This window comes from Elaeis guineensis, chromosome 15 (assembly GCF_000442705.2).
Source record: "Elaeis guineensis isolate ETL-2024a chromosome 15, EG11, whole genome shotgun sequence".
In the NCBI taxonomy this organism is placed as follows: domain Eukaryota; kingdom Viridiplantae; phylum Streptophyta; class Magnoliopsida; order Arecales; family Arecaceae; genus Elaeis; species Elaeis guineensis.
In genome coordinates, this window is record NC_026007.2 from 28,583,107 (window position 1) to 28,604,184 (window position 21,078).

Consider the following 21,078-nt stretch of genomic DNA (forward strand, 5'->3'; position numbering starts at 1 on the left):
ACCACCCTATAGCCTCTTTATGCTTTTTGAGTACCCCTACAAGTTTGTCTTCCTGGTCAGTAGTTAGGTCAGATGCAATGATCACTGGAAGGGTATCATTGGGTCCAAGAAATGAATATTTCAGCATGGCAGGAAGAGGCTTTAGTTCTAGAGTAGGTGGTGCTTTTAAGGATGGTACCAGAGGACTTGATTGAGTTGGTAATTGTTCATATTTTATAGTCCAAGGGGGAGTGGTGCTAAAATTGGGAGGTTCTAGCAAAGCATGTATTTTTTCAGTGTATCCATCGATATCAAAATTATTCATTCCAAAATGTGTTAGACATGCTTGTAAAGGATCTGAGTTGAGTAAGGCAAGAGCTTTATCTTCTACAACTTCCTCTAACAGGTTGATCTCATTATGGTCGTACGTAGGTGGTCCCTGAGATGCATTGAAAATATTCAACCTCAACTTCTTATTTCTGAAAGATACATCCATAACCCCGATCCTACAATTTATACAAGCATTAGCAGTTGCTATGAAGGGTCTACCTAGGATGATCGGTATTTGGCTAGGGTTGCTGCCAGATTCCATATCCAGCACAAGAAAGTCAACAGGAAAATAGAATTCATCTACTTTCACCAACACATCTTCCAGCATTCCCCAGGATACCTTAATAGATCAGTCTGCTAGTTGTAAGGTCACCGTCATGGGTTTTAACTCTCCAAATCCAAATAGGTCATATACAGAGCTCGGAAGAAGGTTGACACTTGCATCCAAATCTAATAATGCCTTCTTAATCGTGAGGTTCCCTATGACACAAGAAATAATTGGGGTACCTGGATCTTTCAGTTTGGGTGGGGCAATTTGCTAAAAAACTGAGCTGGTCTGCTCAGTTAGGTGGACTTTTTTGGTATCTGTGCCTTTGATTTTCGTTTCTGTGTACACAGGTCCTTTAGAAATTTGGCATAGGTCGGAACTTGCTTAATGGCATCGAGAAGGGGTAAGTTTATCTAGACCTATTTAAATAGTTCCAACATTTCATTCATTTTTATACCCTTCTTATCAAGAGGCAGAGGGGATTTTAAAGCACTAGGAAATAGAGCCTTAGGTGCATGTGCTGGGTTAACAGGTTCTTTTCTCTCTTCAGGTTTCTTCTTTTCTGGTGTGGCTAGAATTGGTTGCTCTTGTTGTTGGGCTATTTCAGGTTGATTTAAGATTTTTCTATTTTTAAGGGTCATAATCGATTTGGCATGTTCGAAAAAGTTTTAGGACCAATGGTGCTTTCAGTCATGTACTGTCCTTTTGGGTTATTAATAGGCTGACTGGGTAATTTGCCTTCTTCCCTCTTATTGAAAGCTATTGCTAGTTGACCTATCTAGGTTTCTAGCTTTGCTATTGATTGCATATGGAAGTGAAGGAGTTGGGTATTCATTTCTAGTCCTTTAAGTGCTTGCAGTACCTTTTCTTCGAAAGCCGAGTTATGAGTACTCAGGGTGGGTTGAGGAGGGTTCTGGTATTGTGACTAAGATGGATGCCCATAAGCCGCATCCAGATAATTTGATCTTTGTTGCACTGGAGGAACCACTAGTTGTGATTTTCATGAGAAATTCGGATGGTTTGTCCATCCTGGATTGTACATACTAGAATAGGGGTTGTTCCCTGGTCTATGAATAGTTTGGGCTTGATGGACTTGTTCTTGTACATATTCAAGAAACTGTGGTGCAACTAGACAATCATTCACACAATAAGTGGGGCTCGAACATAATGCACATATATCTTGCATTTGACAAGATGGAGAAGAGGAATATCCCATACTTAATAATCGATCTAATTTTTGGGACAATTCATCTACCTTATGATGGATATCTATTGAGTTTCCTACTTCATATATTCCACTTCTCTTTGGGTTTAATATGGGTTTATCTCTAATGGAGGTAGACATATGATGTAATAAATTTTTACTTAAAATTTCAAACGGTCGCCATGCCTCTTCCTCACTTTTGAGCATGAATGTTCCACCACATGATGCATCGACCATTTGTCGATGTCTTTCAGATAGCCCATCATAAAAATATTGGATTAACTGCCACTTGGGTACAACATGGTGGAGATATTTTCTAATAAGGTCCTTTAATCTCTCCCATGTTTCATGGAATATTTCTCCATCTAATTGGGAAAAACTAGTTATGGCTTTTCTTATTTGATTAGATTTTTCTATGAGAAAATATTTCTTAAGAAACTCTTCTTGCAGCTGGTCCCAGGTTGATATAGTCATAGAATCCAAAGTATGTAGCCAGTATTTGGCTTTATCCTTAAGTGAGAAAGGAAATAATTTTAACCTAAGAGCATCATCGGAGAAGTTGTGAATCTTGACAGTTGAGCATATCTCAAAAAATTCTTCAAGATGTTTATAAGGGTCCTCATTACTAAGTCCATAAAATGAAGGTAACATTTGGATTATACTAAACTTAATTTCAAATTGGGTGGCCTTCACAGGGGGCACTTGAATACAAGGAGAGTAGGTATATGTGGAAGGAGTAAAATACTCCTTCAACTGCCTAGGTGGATCATTCTCCTAATTTTATTTCATATTTTTACGTCTGTTGGCTCTAAAGATTCTTTCTATTTCTGGATCAAAAGGTTGATTTTCTGGTCGTAACGATTTACGACCGAGCATACACCCTACAATTATACTTTAGAGCAAACACAGAAAATTTTAGTTTTTATAATATATATATATATATATATATATATTAATAAAGTGAGAAAAGAATGAAAGAAATCTAAAGAGAAGAATCTAAGAATCTTAAATCTATGAAAAGGGAGAAATTAGTTAATGTTTAGATGTTAATTGCAATCAACTTAAACAAGCATAAACTCTCTATCCTAAGGTTAACCTAGAACTAGACAGCTCCTATCTTCCAAGACCGCTTTTGAGCACTCCAAGCTTAAGACTAACTAACTGACTCGGCCAGGTAAGTGTAAGATGTGGGAGGTTCCCTGCTTGTTGCTTTCTTTAGACACCAACTGAGTTGGCCAGGTCAGTCAACGGAACCAATTGAAAATCACTTTCTTTAACCACTTGTCTTAAACACCGAGCAATTAACCAATCTGCACTCGATTCAACTCTAGAGCTTTCTTGTCCTATTGAGCTCGAAATTTTTAGGACTGATGTCTAGTTGATTTTAAAATTAAAGCTTGGTTTAATGCAAAATGAAGGATATGATTTTTGGACCAAATAAGGGTGATCAAATCCCCACCTTATCTGATTAATGGGTTATTGTCCTTAAGATTAATTATGGAGATGAGATGCAACAAATCAAGATGTCTAATCTTCATAATTAGTATACAGTCAAGACTAAATTAAATCAATTTGTTTCTCTTTTTAGATTTTATGATTAAGTCTCTAATTTTCTAAATGGCTTATGAGGTGTCAATGTAAAGATAATTTTTTTTTTAAGCAATTAAAATAAAAAAAATTTAATTATATTAAAAGTTAACTCAAGAATATAAAGAAAATAAACTAAAATAATTCAGCAAGTAAGCAAATATTTATAATATTTTTTTTTTATAAATCAAGAGAACAAAAAGCAAACAAGTAAATAAAGTAGTTAACTAAAAAGATTATAAATTAAAGAAAGCAATAAATAATTTAAAAAAAAAAAATCAATCGTGCCAAGATCCCCAACAACGGTGCCAAAATTTGATGCACGTCGTCAGGACACCAAAAATAAACCTAATTCTAATTTACTACGTAGCTAGGGTGAATCAGGATCATTTCACAGGGATCTCAGATAATTATTTATAATTAATAAAAGAAAAAGAAGATTAATTTTAATTAATTACTAAGAAAATAATAATTTCAGTTTAATTCATGAAAGAAAGTTGAATAGGAAAGAAGCCTCAAAAATTCAGAATCCACCATGTAAAACAGATTCTATTTTCTTTTACTTTTATGTCGCAATGATGAGATTTGTAATTAAGAAGCAGCATAATTTACCTCGGATAGGTACGAACCATATCCTTAGATTATGGCTCGTCTGTCCAGAGTATAGATTACCTTGACTCAACTACAAGTTAGAGACTTGAACTTGAAATGTAACAATCTATCTCTCCTAGCGCATACCGTATCTGTAGATTACGGCATATCTATAAAAAGAATAAATCGTACACGTCGAATCCAAATCTCTAAGAAATAAGAAAGAATATTAAATGAGCATGAAGCATAAAATAATTCTTTATTTTATTACATGAAAAATAAATACAAGATAAAGAAAATAAATCTGTGTTGCAGGCTTCATCGTCTTTCCGAGTTGAAGGAGTCTAGCCTTCCATGGAACTCTTGCACGCTAACATTCTGGGATTGAGCAGATGGATTGTTTGGAAGGTTGGAGATGGAAGAGGAGGGCTGGTGTGTGATGGATGGTGAAAGCTTTTTTTGGATGTTTGGAGGGCTAGGCTAGATGAAATATGGAATGAGAATGATGGAAGAAGAGATGGAGAATGACGGTGTCCAGCGTGTCCTCCTTTTTTCGCTCTAGTGGTTTTCCTTTTAATAAAGCTCCAAGCCGCGTCCGAGTCACGTAAATGCTTCCACACCGCATTCTCGCATCTGTTCCGTAGCTCTCGCATTAGTTCTGCTTGCTTCATAACATCTTCATTGCCAGCTTCTAACTCACGTGCAAACTGCATGGATGCCACTTTTATTAACCTGTCAGCTATGCATTTAAATCTCTCAGCTCTTGGTCCAGCGTCCGCGTCCAATTCGCACACCTTACTAGCACTTGATCCCAACACCAAAATGTCGCACGCCATGCCAACCCATGTACCAGCATGAGCCACGCACCACTTCCTCTATTTATAGTTAACTTCCCAACACCAAATTGCATGGGTCCCATCTAAAAAGTCAGTTTTTATCTTGTGAACCGCTTTCTTTTAAGTCACTGGGAGGGTTGTGTGCTAAAAACCATGCACGTCCAAGCTTGCATACCATCTATTGACTTTATAACATGCCAAGCCTTGCATTAAATATATTTTAAAATTCATGCACATTTGCTTAGTCCATCAGGTATTGTGATCTTAGAACTTGGATATGCACCTAATCGACTTGGATTCGAGCTCAAGCTTGGTCACATAGTCGATCTGTAATTAGGCCTTTATACTTGATAATTTATGAAAAAAATAAAATAATAAAGATTAAATAGCACAGGTATAATACTTCTTATGGCATAATTAATGTATTGATCAAGAGGTATATATGATTAATTCCTAAATTGCTCCCGATCATAGGATAGTCATGGAGATGATGATCGTTCTACATAGACCGACATATGGTTCGCTTCCTTCGGAGTAGATGAGTCTCTAATCTACGGTATAAAGATACTAAGTGGCAAGTATGGATAGTTGTTAGAGAATAACTAATATTGAGCGTGACCATACGAGAGATAACATGAATTTCTATTCAATCGTCAGTGATCATCTTGATGCTGTAGTTGTGTGACTGATCCTTTGACCTACAATGTCACAATTGCTCGTAGTAAGGCTACTATAGTTTGACTACATATAAGCATTGATTCAATTATAAGTCTTTGTAATAGATGTTGGCTGTAGTTGGTGGAGCTGTGGAAGCAAGGTATACATCTAGATGGGATCTATTGATCTTGATAGAGAAGAGTAGTCCTATGAGATTTGAGAAGCTGAGTCCATAAGTTTATGGCCATAGCAGTGTGATTAATAGAAAAGAGTTTTTATTTAGAATTACTATTGAACTTGAACTAATCAGATCTATCATATGACTGATGATCAGGTTTAACAATTTATCTATGACCTACCATCTAGTCAAGACTCACGATAGAAGGAATGTATCACATGTTAACTATACCTAGAGATTCTTTCTTGGTTCTGCTGGATTGTCACTACATATTGCTAGATGTCACTGATGGATTGTGAGAGCTTAATAGGATCATTTTGGATCAATGATCTTTGTTGAGTTAGAATGGAATTGTTCCGATCCACTAAAAGAGATTTGAGTGATACCTATGATGGAGATCATGGTATGTCTCACTATCATCAGAATTGAACCTATGGGGTCACACATCAAAGGGAGAAGATCTAGATTGTTATAATTGAACTTATGAAGTACCAATTTGTATAGATTTAGAAAAATCCTATTGGATTCATGTTAACCTTGTTAGTACCTAGGTGAACCTGATTCCTCTTGTGGTTAGTTTGCTTATATGATAAGCATTAGCCAATTTCTAGACTTGATTTGTGAAGGAAAAATCGCCTTTTTCCTTGTAGGATCTTTCAGATCTAATGAGAACTAGGGTGGAATATTTTTTTTTTAAAAAAATTATCCTACTTTATTTCAGATCTAAGGTCTATTAGATCTGATTCTTATTATCTAATATTTAATCTAAAATTAAATCTAAAACTTGAGGATTAGAGAAATACCTCTAGGATAACTAGATTACCCTGTAGATGATTGCAGCAATGCCCGAGGTTCTAAAATAGCCATGCAGTCGCCTGGCCTCTACCAATATCCACTCAAGTAGGATCTGGATCATCTTCTCCTCATGAATCTTTACTCCAAAAATTAGATCTAGATCTGATCTGTAAGATCTTCAAAAGATCTTCTGAAGCTAGAGCAGCAGCTTCTCGACAAATCCCTGCAGCCTTCTGATCAGGGAGCCACCACACCTTGGACAAGCACTAGATGGATACCCAACCTCTTGGACATGAAGAGGGGAGGTAGAGGAGCAGAGGGGGTGTAGAGAAGTGGAGGGGTTTCATATTTTTGCTGGGTATTGAGCAGAGTCTCTAAACCCTAGGCGCAGACAGGGTTTAAATAGACCCTGCTATGCCATGCAGTGCCACATCATTCGACCAATCAGAAAATTATAATTAATTTTGAAGAAATTCTAATTGGTGGAGTGATGTCATCTGATCATATCAGATAAGAACCCCACCAAACCCTCCTACTACTAGTGCCAACACTGGATAAGCACAGTGAGATTGGCACCCAACAGTTTGAGTCGATCAAGGCATAGAGTCCTCATCTCATGGGACTCTATCCTTATCCACTTAAGGCGCACGCCATATCTGATTATGGCACCCATGTTGAGGGTAAAATTAGCAGGTAGACACTCCATAAAAACTCTCCAATGATCTCTTGCCAAGTGGCCTTCAGTCCAAAGTCCATGGATCAACGTTTGACCGATGTCCTAAAACAGAAATGGCAGGTGACAGGAATTAGTAGGTGTTGTCTTAAATTCATCTCATGAATTAAGACAAGACTTTTTTTGAGCTGGACTAGCTCCAGTCAGACTGAGAGAAATCTTCTCAAGGTTCTCTGGGTGAGTCAAATCACATTTGGCTCAGTTGAGATAGAAAAGATTACACGAAGAGAAAGTTAGGCTCAATCGTGTGCTAGCACGATTTCCTTGAGCCTAATTGGATCTAATCCAAATCAATCGAACTGGACTAGCTCAATTGATGACATCCAGACCCTAACTCTTATTTGTGTGATCTAGTTAGATTCATTTTCATATGGTAATGAGATATGTCGTGATCTCATCATCGACATCATCGAAACTCCTTTCGATGGATCAGAACTCTTCTGATTTAGACAATTAGAATGATCGATTATCAAGATCATTCTAATTGCTCTCAGAATCCATCAGTGACACCTAACAGTATATGGTGGCAACCCATCAGAAATGAAGATGAATCTCTCGATGTAGCTACCTGTGTGATTGAGTTCCTCTATCAATGTCCCGACTGAATTAGGGTTAAGATGAATTCATCAAATCCAACATCAGTCATATGAATCAATCGATCGATCCAAATCCAATGTGAAACCTTAATGAAAAATTTTTTTCCATTATTTCACTCTGCCATGGCCATAGGCTTAAGAACTTGATCTTTCGATCATCATAGGACTACTCTCATCTACCAAGGTTGATAGATCCCATCTTGATGCAATCTGGTTCCTACAATGAATATGCTACAGCCAACATACACCTCAGGGTTCTGAATGGCTAGGAGATCGAGTTATGGTATAGTCAAACTATAACCACTCAAGGTGAACTATCGATGTACCTCAGCTCAAAGAACTAGACACACAGCTGCAGCATCGAGCTAGTCATTGATGAGAAGGTAGACTTCCTTATGACTGCTCAAGGTGGTCACGTTTAGTACTCTTATTCTCAACGAATACCTATACTCTCACTCTGGTGTCTCCACACCATAGACTCAAGACACATCTACCCTAAGAAAGTGATCATACACCAACCTTCCAGATCGATCACCATCCTCGTGATGATCCTATGGTCAAGAGCTGTTTATGAGTTAGTTATGTAAATTCATGCCTTAAATTTTCAACTCTTGAAAATATGAATTAACATTTCTACTAACTCAAATAATGTATCACAGACATAATGTACATAATGTGATAGTAGAATAACCCTTTTATTCATTTATAGTCAAAATTATAAATTTATCCTTATATTTGTACAGAAATGTGTCAGCCAATCTGGCATCTAGGGCACACATCTAACAAACTTCCACTTGACCTAATACCAATTGGCTACATATCTAAGTCCCATCTTCTCAAGGTGGGCTTCGATCTTCTGCTGGCCTAATGGCTTTGTTAGTGGGTCTGCCACATTGTCTGTGGAGTCGACTCTCTTAACCTCAACATAACCCTTTTCGAGGTGATCACGGATCAGATGGAATCACCGCTCGATATGCTTAGACTTCTGGTGAGACCTTGGCTCCTTAGCTAGGACTATGGCACCATTATTGTCATAGTAAAGAGGGATGGCATCCGATGACATCACTCTAAGCTTTGCGGCAAACTTCTTATACCAGAATGCCTCCTTCACAGCTTCTGATGCAGCAATATACTCTACCTCCATGGTGGAATCAGCAATTACCGTCTGCTTGGAACTCTTCCAGCTAACTGCACCACCATTGCAAAAGAACAGACTCCTAGATGTCGACTTTCGATCATCTATATCAGACATAAAGTCTGAGTCTGTAAATTTCTGAACCTGAAGTTCTCCATTCCCAAAGATTAGAAACATATCCTTAGTCCTTCTCAAGTACTTAAAGATATATTTCACAGAAGTCCAGTGCTCTTCGTCTGGATTCGACTGATATCTGCTTGTGACACTCACAGCATGGGCGATATCAGGTCGTGTACATAGCATGACATACATGAGGCTCCCTATTGTCGAAGCATAAGGGATCTTGCTCATGCGTTCAATCTCCTCAGGCATGTTAGGGCACATCTTCTTGGAGAGATGAATGCCATATCTAAAAGGTACTAAACCTCTTTTGGAGTTTTCCATACTAAACCTTTTAAGCACCTCCTCTATGTATATCTTCTGTGAAAGTCCTAGCATCCTATTTGGTCTATCTCTATAGACCTTAATACCTAGTATAAAGGATGCTTCTCCTAGATCTTTCATAGAGAACTCCTTAGACAACCATATTTTGACTGAGGTCAATATGAAAATATCATTCTCAATCAAGAGGATGTCATCTACGTACAGTACGAGGAAGACAACTGCATTCCCATTGATCTTCATGAATACACATGGTTCCTCCTCGTTCTTGATGAAATCAAACATTTTGATCACATCATTGAAATGAGTATTCCAGCTCCGAGATGCTTGCTTAAGTCCATAAATGGACCTTTGCAGCTTGCAGACCTTGTGATCATCATCACTGGATGTGAAACCAAGCGGCTGTTCCAATAGATATCTTCCTCAAGATATCCATTTAAGAATGCTGTTTTCACGTCCATCTGCCATATTTCATAATCGAAATAGGCTGCAACAACAAGCAATGTGTGGATGAATTTTAGCATGGTTATGAGTGAAAAGGTATCCTGATAGTCAATGCCTTCACGCTGACTATAACCTTTCGCTACGAGCCTAGCCTTGAATGTCTCCACATTCCCATCTGCACCTATCTTTCTCTTGAAGATCCATTTACACCTAATAGGTACAATATCTTCAGGTGGATCTACCAAGGTCTAGACTTGGTTTGAGTATATTGAGTCAATTTCTAATCTCATTGTCTCTAACCATTTCTCGAAGTCGATATCTGATATCACCTCGTCATAGGTCTTGGGATCATCACCATGAGCTCCATTTTCCATGAGAAATATTTCTTCTACTTCTTCTTGTATAGTACCTAAGTACCTTTTAGGAGGACAAAAAATCCTAGTCGATCTATGAGGTGGAAGAGGTTGTATTAGGACTGGTTCTAATTGATTGGGTTCCTCAGGTTCTTTAGCTCGTTGCTCTTGGGAGATATTCTCCTTGAGCTTAATTATTCTTCTGATGCCATTATCTTGAATAAACTATTTTTCAAGAAAAATAGCATGTCGATTTACAATCACATTGTGATCTTCCAGAATATAGAAATAGTATCCTAATGACTCTTTTAGGATATCCTATGAACTGAGCTCTAAAAGACCTGAACTCTAACTTGTCCGCCTGCTGTCTCTTGACATGAGCCGGACAACCCCAAATTCTGAGATGACTCAGACTTGGTTTCTTACCATGCTATATCTCATACGGTGTGGTAGGAACAGTTTTAGAGAAAATCCTATTCAATACATATATTGCTGTCATGAGATAATATCCCCAAAGAAACTCAGGGAGGTCCGTGAAGCTCATTATGGAACGGACCATATCTAATAGGGTCCGATTTCTCCATTCTGAAATCCCATTGAGTTGTGGCATTCCAGGTGGAGTCCATTGAGAGACTATGCCATTGTCCTTAAGATAGTCTAAGAACTCCTGACTAAGGTATTCACCTCCTTGATTTGATCGAAGAACCTTAATGGGCTTTCCTGTTTGTTTTTCTACCTCATGTCTGAATTCTTTGAACTTTTCAAAGGCTTCAAACTTGTGTTTCATTAGAAACACATACCTGTACCTAGACATATCATCAGTAAAGGTAATGAAGTAGACATAGTTGCCTCTAGCTGGTACATCAAATGGGCTACACACATCCATATGTACTAGGGCAAGTAGGTCTGTGGCCCTTTCTCCATGTCTCACAAAAGGGAGCTTGGTCATTTTGCCTTAAAGGTATGATTCACAAATTGGATATGACTTGAAAGTCAACGGATTCAATAGCCCAGATTTCTCTAATTTGTTAATCCTGTCTTCCGCTATATGACCTAGACTTAGGTACCATAGATACCTATCATTTAGACTATCTCTAAGATTTTTAATTCCTATGACATTCACATTTTGCTCGATATGAAATACAGATACATCAATATGTAGCTGATAGAGACCATTAATAAGAAAATCATTTACAACTTTATTATTTTCATAAAATATGTTACAATGATTCTTATGAAAGCTAATCACATAGCCTTCTTATGCTAAACATGAAACAGAAATCAAATTCCTGCTTGTCGCAGGCACATAATAACAATCTCTAAGAACTAAATCTAATTCTAATGATAATCACAGAGGGTAGGTTTTCATGGCCACAGCAGCAACTCTTGCTCCATTTTCGATGCATAGGATCATATCATCATCCCTCAGCTTTTTGCTCTTCTCAAGACCCTACATAGAAGTGCATAAATGAGCACTAGAACCAGAGTCAAGTATCCAACTGGATGCAGAGAAAACTGTAAGATTAGATTCTATAATAAGCATACCTCCAGAAGGACCATCCTTCTTGTTCTCCATGGTGGCCAGGTACTAAGGACAGTTCTATTTCCAATGGCCATCTAAATTGCAGTGAAAATATTTTTTCTTTTCAGCAGCCTTCTTCTTCGATTCTATCTTCTTCCTTTTTCCATCCACCTTCTGCTTCTTTGCAGACTTTTTCTTCTTTCCAAAAGACTTTCTTTTGGAAGAAGTCCGCTCTATAGTAAGGATTGAGCCTTTTGAACTCTTCAAAGAAAGCTCAGTCGTACTCAACATGTTTATTAATTCAGCCAAGGTACACTACATCTTATGCATATAGAAGTTCATGATGAGCTGACCATATGCATCGGACAAGGATTGAAGGATCATATCAATCTAAAAATTCTTGTCTAAGATGATACCGAGCTTCTCAAGCTCCTCAAGGTCCGTGATCATTGTCAAACAATGATCTTGGACTGACTGCCCATCATGTATTTTAGCCTTAAAAAGTTTTTGGCAGACTTGATACTTGGCTACATGACTTTGTTCACCAAACAACTCTTGTAGGTGAGCCAACATTTGGTGGGTAGTCATAATATTCTTATGCTGGCGCTGCAAGTCATCAGACATTGCACCCAACATGTAGTACCTGGCTTTGTTATCTTCATCCATCCACTTTTCTAGAGACACTCTCTGTTCAACAGTCGGACGTGCTGGTAGACAAGTGGGTCATGGTCCAAGACATGAGTCAGTTTCTCAAAACCCAAAATAATTCTGTAGTTTTTCAACCAGTCCTTGAAATTAGGTCCAGTCAATCTGTGGGTGTCTAGTATTTTGGTCAGGGGGTTGGACGCAGACATATTTTCTGTAGAGAGTCAAAAGTTTCTAGTTACATTTTGTAATCAGACTTAATCAATTTGTTTAGAGATTTCATTTTTAAACAAATTAGGCTCTCACTATTTTCTCAGATCCCTACACTCCCTAGGTAGAGATATGAAAATCTTCATGATTAGTGATTTCTAGTGGGTGGTGCGATCTCACCGACTAGCTCATCACCTCACCTAATAGTTATTGATGATGGATCAACCGATGAGTGGACAACTCTTATCCTATGATTCTCTAATCATGGTGCACCCAAAACTTGGTCTCTAATTCATGAAGCTCATCATGTTTCTTGAATATTGCTCCAATCCTTAGTTAAGTCAGACCCACCATTTGTACGAACTAGATTCCTGATTGAGTTCCTCACCGTATTCGAAATATTGAGCACAACCCATCCTCTAATCCGTAGCATCCAATGCCTAACGAACATGGTTGCGTCTTTTCGGTGTAACTGAGCCACTGTAACTAGCCGAGAACAATCAACCCCAGAAAGAGCCCGCACATCCACAATGGTGGAAGACCTTAGACTTAATATTTTCTTAGAAAGATTTAATTTCGATCTCATTAAACTTGACTTAACATAGTCATAACAATTATGACTAACCTAGTGACATGGGTTAGCTCGAATTGTTAGTCACCTCAAATCAGAATTGGGTCGACACATATAGTCAGGTAAGTGAGACCGGTGGAAGGAATATGCCATTAACTCTGTTGCTCCTAGATTGATTTTGATGATTACAAAGCAGATTGAAGGAATACAAATATTTTTAAATTGAAAAAGTCTTTATGCTCTTCAGGGGCAAAATTGTAATTTTGCTAAAATCCTGATTTGATAGTATCATTTGGTAGAACAAAAGATTTGTGATCCAATGGTGAAAATTTTATTGATTTTGGATTTGTATTTTGAAAGTTATGCATGTTTGAAAATCATGAGTCAACCCGTGAGTCAACTCATGGCACAATGAGCTGATTGGCACGCAAAAATTTCCCTTGGCACGCTGGATTTTTGGTTTGGCATGACCTGTGAGTCGACTCATGAGTCGACCCACAAGGCATGAGTCGACTCATGAGTCGACCTCTGCTGATTTGAGCCAAAAAATCCAGAAATCAAAGTTTCTGGCTAATGCAACAGAAGTCGACTCATGAGTCGACTCCTGAAGCATGAGTCGACTCATGAGTCGACCCCTGCGATGGAAAATATCCACAACGGCTAGTTTTTTGCCCATTTTAATTGCCTTTTATGCTTTCTAAAAATGCTCTAACGGCTCTTTTTCTGCCTAATATGTTTTCTCTTGTTTCTTAAGGTTATAAAAGGTTTCAAATGGTGAAAGAAACAGCAGAGATCAAACATATATACAAGAGGATCCAAAATCTACACGAGAAAGCCTGAGATCAATGAAATACCCAAAAGAAAAAGAGAGAGGATCCACAATATACACGAGAGATTGTGAAAAAGAAAAGCAAGAGCATTCAAAGAGAGGATTTTTCAAGCCTATTGTTCAACCTTGATCAAGAGATCTTTCAAAGCCTTCAAGAAGTCCTCAATCAAAGATCATCTTCTTCTCAAGCGTTCATTCAAGCGTTCATCCACCTTGAGAAAATCCAAAAAGGGGATTCTTCATTTGAGTAAAGTGTTTTTATTGTTATATTTGCTCATTTAAGGAGCTGTTATTGTATTAATTTGTGCTCTAAGCTATTTTACTCTTTGTGAGTATTTGTTCTTATTTTTGGAAGATTTCCAAAACAAGGGAAAGTTGATCCGAACCTGAAATCGGAGTGTTTTGGGTTGACTTGTACCCAAGAAACAAGTAGACTAGCTTGGGATAGCTAGTGTCAAAGTTTTCGATATTTGTATTCGGGTTGAATACAAGTATAGTGGATTAGAATTCTCAAGTAGGAGCTTGGGGAGTGGATGTAGGTGCAAGGTTGGCACCGAACCACTATAAATCCTTGTGTTTGTGGTGTGCTTTCTTGTTTCTCTTTATTTCTTTATTATATCCTTGCATTCTTGCTTTAGGTAATTAATCTTGAATTAACGTCTTTGTTCTCATTCATCATAAGTAATTAATTAAGCCTAAAATTTTTAGAAACCCAATTCACCCCCCCTCTTGGGTTGCATAGCTGGGCAACAAGTGGTATCAGAGCCTGGTGCTCTAGCCCTTCTTTGATCTAACAATCAAAGAGCCAAAGATCTATGGCAACCCATGTCGGTACTTCTCTAGCCGAGGGGCAATCTACCAACCGACCTCCACTTTTCAATGGGTCTAATTACACCTATTGGAAAGCTCGGATGAAGATATTCATACAAGCACTCGACTATGATATGTGGAGTATCATAGTGAACGGTCCTCACACACCCACCAAGATTATAGATGGTGAGGAGTCAACCAAACCCGAGAAAGAATGGGATGAGGTTGATAAGAAATTGGCACAATTAAATGCCAAAGCTATGAATGTTCTTTATTGTGTACTAGATGCAAATGAATTTAATCGCATTTCTACTTGTGCATCTTTTAAAGAAATATGGGATAGGTTAGAAGTAACCCATGAGGGAACAAATCAAGTAAAAAAGACTAAAATAAACATGCTAGTGCATAAATATGAATTGTTCAAAATAGAGCATGATGAGTCTATAACTGCTATATTTACTCATTTTACTGATATAATTAATGGTTTGAAGAGTCTTGGCAAATCTTATACTAACAGTGAGCTTGTAAGGAAGATTCTCAGGTTATTACCAAGAACTTGAGAAGCCAAGGTGACTGCCATCCAAGAAGCAAAGGACTTGAACACTCTACCTCTAGAAGAGCTTCTTGGATCCTTGATGACTCATGAACTTAGCATGAAGCAACATCAAGAGGATGAAGTCAAAAAGAAAAGAACCATTGCCCTCAAATCCACAACTTCGCCTGATTATGAAACGGATGACACTGAAGATGAAGAACAAGATGAAGAGATAGCACTCATCACCCGGAAATTTAAGAAGTTTCTAAGAAAAAGGAAACAGGGGATGCGAAAGAAGTTCACAAAAGGGGAACAAAGCAAAGAGAAAGAGAAAGATCAACCCCTTATATGCTACGAGTGCAAGAAGCTGGGATATTTCAGATCCGAATGTCCACAACTGAAGAAAGGTCCCAAAAAGTTCAAAAAGAAAGCAATGATGGCAACTTGGAGTGCGAGTGATGACTCAAGCTCCGATGAGGAAACCTCAACAGAACAAGCCAACCTGTGCCTTATGGCACACGAAAATGATGTAACTTCTGAATCCACTAGTGAATTTACTTTTGAAGAATTGCATGAAGCATTCTATGATTTAATTGATGAATTAAAGAAACTAGAAAAGAAAAACAAAGAACTGAAATTGGAAAATCAGTCCTTAGTGAAACAAGCTGAAAACCTTTCGATTGAAAAATCCACCTTGATTCAAGAAAATCAAAACTTAAAAAATAAAATTAACAAGCTGAAACCTATAGTAGATAAGTTCACCTTAAGTTCAAACAAACTAAATATGATTCTTGATAATCAGAAAGCTATATATGATAAGGCTGGACTTGGCTATAAACCCCTGAAGAAACAAAAATTTCTGAAGAATATTTATGTAAATTATTCAAGTAACAAGTCTACAAATATCACTTGTTTCAAATGTGGTAGAATAGGACATAAATGATACACATGCCTCAAATCTGCAAACACAACTATAAAGAAAATATGGGTTCCAAAAGGAACCATTCTGACTAACCTAAAAGGACCCAAGAAAGCTTGGGTACCTAAGACAGAAACTTGACCTTTGCTTGCAGGTGTGTCTAGCATCCCAAGGAGGAAACAGGAAATGGTATCTTGACAGTGGATGCTCGAGACACATGACTGGTGATGAATCACAATTCATCACGCTTGATGCTAAGGATGGAGGGATGGTCACCTTTGGAGATAATGGCAAAGGAAAGATCATCGGGATAGGTAACATTGGTATCACTCCCTCCAAATACATTGAAAATGTTTTGTTAGTTAAAGGTTTAAAGCATAACTTACTTAGCATTAGTCAATTTTGTGATAAAGGGTATAAAGTTATTTTTGAATCATCTGTTTGCATTGTGACTAGTCCTGTTAACGATGGCATTAAATTTATAGGACATAGGCATGGCAATGTTTATATGATAGATTTGAATGAATTAGCCAAATTAGACATGCAATGCCTAGTATCCTTGAATGCTAAAATTAATGAGACTAGTTGGCTGTGGCATCGTAGACTTGCACATATTAGCATGCATTCTCTTTCAAAATTAATTAAAAAGGAATTAGTTCTCGATTTGCCAAAATTGAATTTTGAAAAGGATAGAATTTGTAATGCATGCCAATTAGGTAAACAAACTAGAGTTTCATTTAAATCCAAAAATACTGTTTCAACTTTTAGACATTTAGAGCTCTTACATATGGACTTATTTGGACCAACAAGAACCACTAGTCTAGGAGGAAAACGATATGGCTTTGTAATTATAGATGATTACTCTCGTTTTACTTGAGTTTTCTTTTTGGCACACAAAAATGAAACTTTTCATATTTTCACTAAATTTCATCAAAAAGTCACTAATGAAAAAGGGTTTTCAATTCAAAATATTAGAAGTGATCATGGAACTGAATTTGAAAATCAAGATTTTGAAAATTTTTGTGATGAAAATGAAATTGGCCATAACTTCTCTGCTCCTAGGACACCCCAACAGAATGGGGTAGTTGAAAGGAAAAACAGAACCTTAGAAGAAATGGCCCGTACCATGCTTTGTGAAAGCAACCTTCCAAGATATTTTTGGGCGGAAGCCATTAACACAGTATGTTACATTTTAAATCATGTATTAATTAGACAATTTTTAAAGAAAACCCCCTATAAACTTTGGAAAGGAAGAAAACCAAATATTGCATATTTTCATATTTTTGGTTGCCGATGTTTTGTATTAAATAATGGTAAAGAAAGACTTAGTAAATTTGATGCAAAATCAGATGAAGCAATCTTTCTAGGTTACTCCTCCACTAGTAAAGCATTTAGAGTTTTCAACAAAAGAACTTTAGTAGTTGAGGAGTCCATACATGTTGTTTTTGATGAATCTAACGATCTTCCTTCAAGGAAGAATGAGGGTGTTGATGATGCAGATCCACTAATAGAAGGTATGAAGGAGATCAATCTGAAAGATTCAGCAACTCCAGAAGACAAGGATCAAGAAGACGAACAAGATGAGAGAGGTGAAGAAATTCAAGAACAATCTCAAGGTACAAATGACCTACCCAAGGAATGAAGGTATGTTCACAATCTCCCTAAGGAGTTAATTATTGGTGATCCTATGCATGGGGTAAAAATCTGTTCTTCACTTAGAGATGTAGTTAATCATTGTGCTTTTGTATCTCATCTTGAACCTAAAACTTTTGAAGAAGCTAAAAATGATCATAATTGGATTAATGCTATGCAAGAGGAACTTAATCAATTTGAAAGAAATAATGTTTGGACCTTAGTATCAAGACCTAAAAATTATTCAATAATTGGCACAAAATGGGTCTTTAGAAACAAATTAGATGAGCATGGAAATGTAATTAGAAATAAAGCAAGACTGGTTGCTAAGGGATATAATCAAGAAGAAGGAATTGATTTTGATGAAACCTTTGCACCTGTTGCTAGATTAGAAGCTATTAGACTTCTACTTGCATATGCTTGCTTTATGAAATTCAAATTATTTCAAATGGATGTTAAAAGTATATTTTTAAATGGATATATTGCTGAAGAAGTATATATAGAACAACCCCCTGGATTTGAAAATCATGCTTTTCCTAATCATGTCTTTAGATTAAATAAAGCTTTATATGGATTAAAACAAGCACCTAGAGCATGGTATGAAAGGCTAAGCAAATTTCTACTAAATAATGGTTTTTCAAGAGGTAATGTAGATACAACCCTATTTATTAAAAGAAATCAAAATGATATGCTAGTTATACAAATTTATGTTGATGACATAATTTTTGGGTCTACTAATGAATCCCTTTGTCAAGACTTTGCTAAGCTTATGCAGGGGGAGTTCGAGATGAGCATGATGGGAGAACTCACCTTCTTCCTCGGACTCCAAATCAAACAATCAAAAGAGGAAATCTCCATCACCCAAAGCAAGTACACCAAGGAACTACTCAAAAGATTTGGAATGGAGAACTGCAAACCAATTGGCACACCAATGAGTGCCTCATGTAAGCTTGACAAGGATGATGGAGGTAAATGTGTAGACTTAAAATACTATAGAGGTATGATTGGCTCATTATTATATTTAACTGCAAGTAGGCCTGATATCATGTTTAGTGTTTGTTTATGTGTTAGATATCAATCTAATCCTAAAGAATCTCATTTGAATGCTGTTAAAAGAATCCTTAGATACTTAAATGGTACTCAAACTCTAGGGTTATGGTACTCTAAGGACTCACAAATTGATTTATTAGGATATTCAGATGCTGATTTTGCTGGATGTAAATTAGATAGAAAAAGCACAAGTGAAACTTGCCAATTTTTTGGAGTTAACCTAATCTCATGGTTTAGCAAGAAACAAAATTCGGTGGCACTGTCTATGGCTGAGGCCGAATACATTGCAGCCGGAAGTTGTTGTGCTCAAATATTGTGGATTAAGCAACAACTCGAAGACTTTGGAATCAAACTTAATGAAACACCAATAAGATGTGACATCACAAGTGCCATAAATCTATCTAAAAATCCAATTCAACACTCAAGATCCAAACATATTGAAATAAGACATCATTTTATAAGAGAACATGTTCAAAACAAAAATATAATTCTTGAATATGTTTACACTGAAAATCAATTAGCTGATATCTTTACAAAGGCCCTTAGTGAAAATAAATTCTATAAAATTAGGAGAAATCTAGGAATTCTAGATCCATATGCCTGAACTTTTCTCAATTTTCAAGAATTAATTCTTAGAGCTCAATTTCCAACATCTATCCTGATCCCAAAAGCTTAAATTTATCATTCTAAAAACTTATCATTGAGCAAAACTCCTTCTCCCAAAATTTCAAATTTTTTTGGAATTTATTCATATTTTTCCTGATTTTCTGAACTTCATGAGTCGACCCCCATGAGTCGACTCAATGGCAAACTTGTAAATCCCACCAACTTCCAACGGGCTCATTGTTTTTATATGGGTTACTGTTCGTGAGCCGACCCATCCTCTCATCTTCCTCCTTCCAAAAGCCGACTTCTCAAATTCCTTTTTCTCCAAATCCAAGGATCTAGTTCGAGGCATTTCTCCCTCCTCTCCACCAAAAATCGCCACCTTGGAAAGGGATTTTTTGTGCTCTCTCGCATTGTTTGGCGCGGTTGGAACATGCCCTAGCACTTCACCAATCTTCCCAAATCCACTTCTTTTCTCCACCAAAATCCTTCTTCACTCTCTTGTGATCCCTCCTCCACTCATTCAAGTGTTCCTCCAAGTCTTCTTACCTGCTACAAAATTGGATATGGCTCCAAAGATGAAGCTTCCCCAAAGAAGAAAGTCAATCCGTGAGCCTGAAGAAATTATCCGAAAGAAAAGGCATGCTCAGTCTTCAATGGCTCCCACTCCAGTTTCAGTTTCTGCTCCAGGTCCCTCTCAATCCTTCCTAAGCCCCAGTAAGAATCCTCTTTCTGATAGAAAAGTTGAAACCGGGAAGAATATAGATTTTCGGTTCTTTGAGAAAGAAGGTTTTACTTTTGCAAGTAAGATTAAAAACCAAGGATGGGAACTCTACTGCTCCCTTAAGGAAGTCACCTATGTTGACCTAGTTAGAGAATTCTACCAGAATCTACTTTATGGAGATGGGTCAGTGACTTCAACAGTCAAGGGAATTGATATCTGTTTGGATTCTAGGATATTGGGAGAAATACTTCAGTTGCCTAGTGAAGGTTACTCTTATATGGAACTCCCAGTAAAAGAAGAGGGGATCAGAATTATTCTAGGAGAAACTTATTCAGAAAGTTTAAATAAATTGGAAGCAAAGATTTTGTCCATTGAGATGAGGATCCTGCATCAGATGGTAACGAAGCTCTTCATTCCTAGGAGTGGTAGGCATGATTTACTTTCCAGCAGAGATGTATGTATCATGTTTCATGTCATCACTCAGAACCCCCTGAACCTCCCTGCACTTATGATAGAGGCCATGAGAGAAACTTTGAACAGATCCAAGGCACACTTGCCTTATGGTATGGCCCTTACTAGAGTATTTAGGAGGTTTGGAGTTAGCTGTGAGGGGGAGGCTTCTACAAAGCTCTCTCATGTGGACACTTTCAACCAACACACCCTGCACCGAATGGGATTTACAAAGACTGATGGTGGTTGGATCAAGGGATCTGAGGAGAGAATTGAAGAGAGAACTGAAGATAGAGCTGAAGACAGAACTGAAGGCAGAGTAGAAGAAGAAGGTCCATCATCTCCTGTCCATGACTTCAGGGCAGCATCACCAAATATCCAGTTCATTCCTGAGATAGAGGCTGGCCCTTCAGAGTTTACTAGGATGCCCACACCAGTGTATCAGCCA

The 21,078-nt window shown here is 37.4% G+C and overlaps 1 non-coding gene across 1 annotated transcript; it reads left to right on the top strand.

Moving 5' to 3' along the window:
* The first annotated feature begins 2,077 nt into the window (after positions 1-2,077).
* Positions 2,078-2,183, top strand: LOC114913572 (small nucleolar RNA R71). The gene has a single exon (XR_003799509.1). It is a non-coding gene; the product is annotated as a small nucleolar RNA R71 (small nucleolar RNA).
* The last annotated feature ends 18,895 nt before the right edge of the window (positions 2,184-21,078 follow it).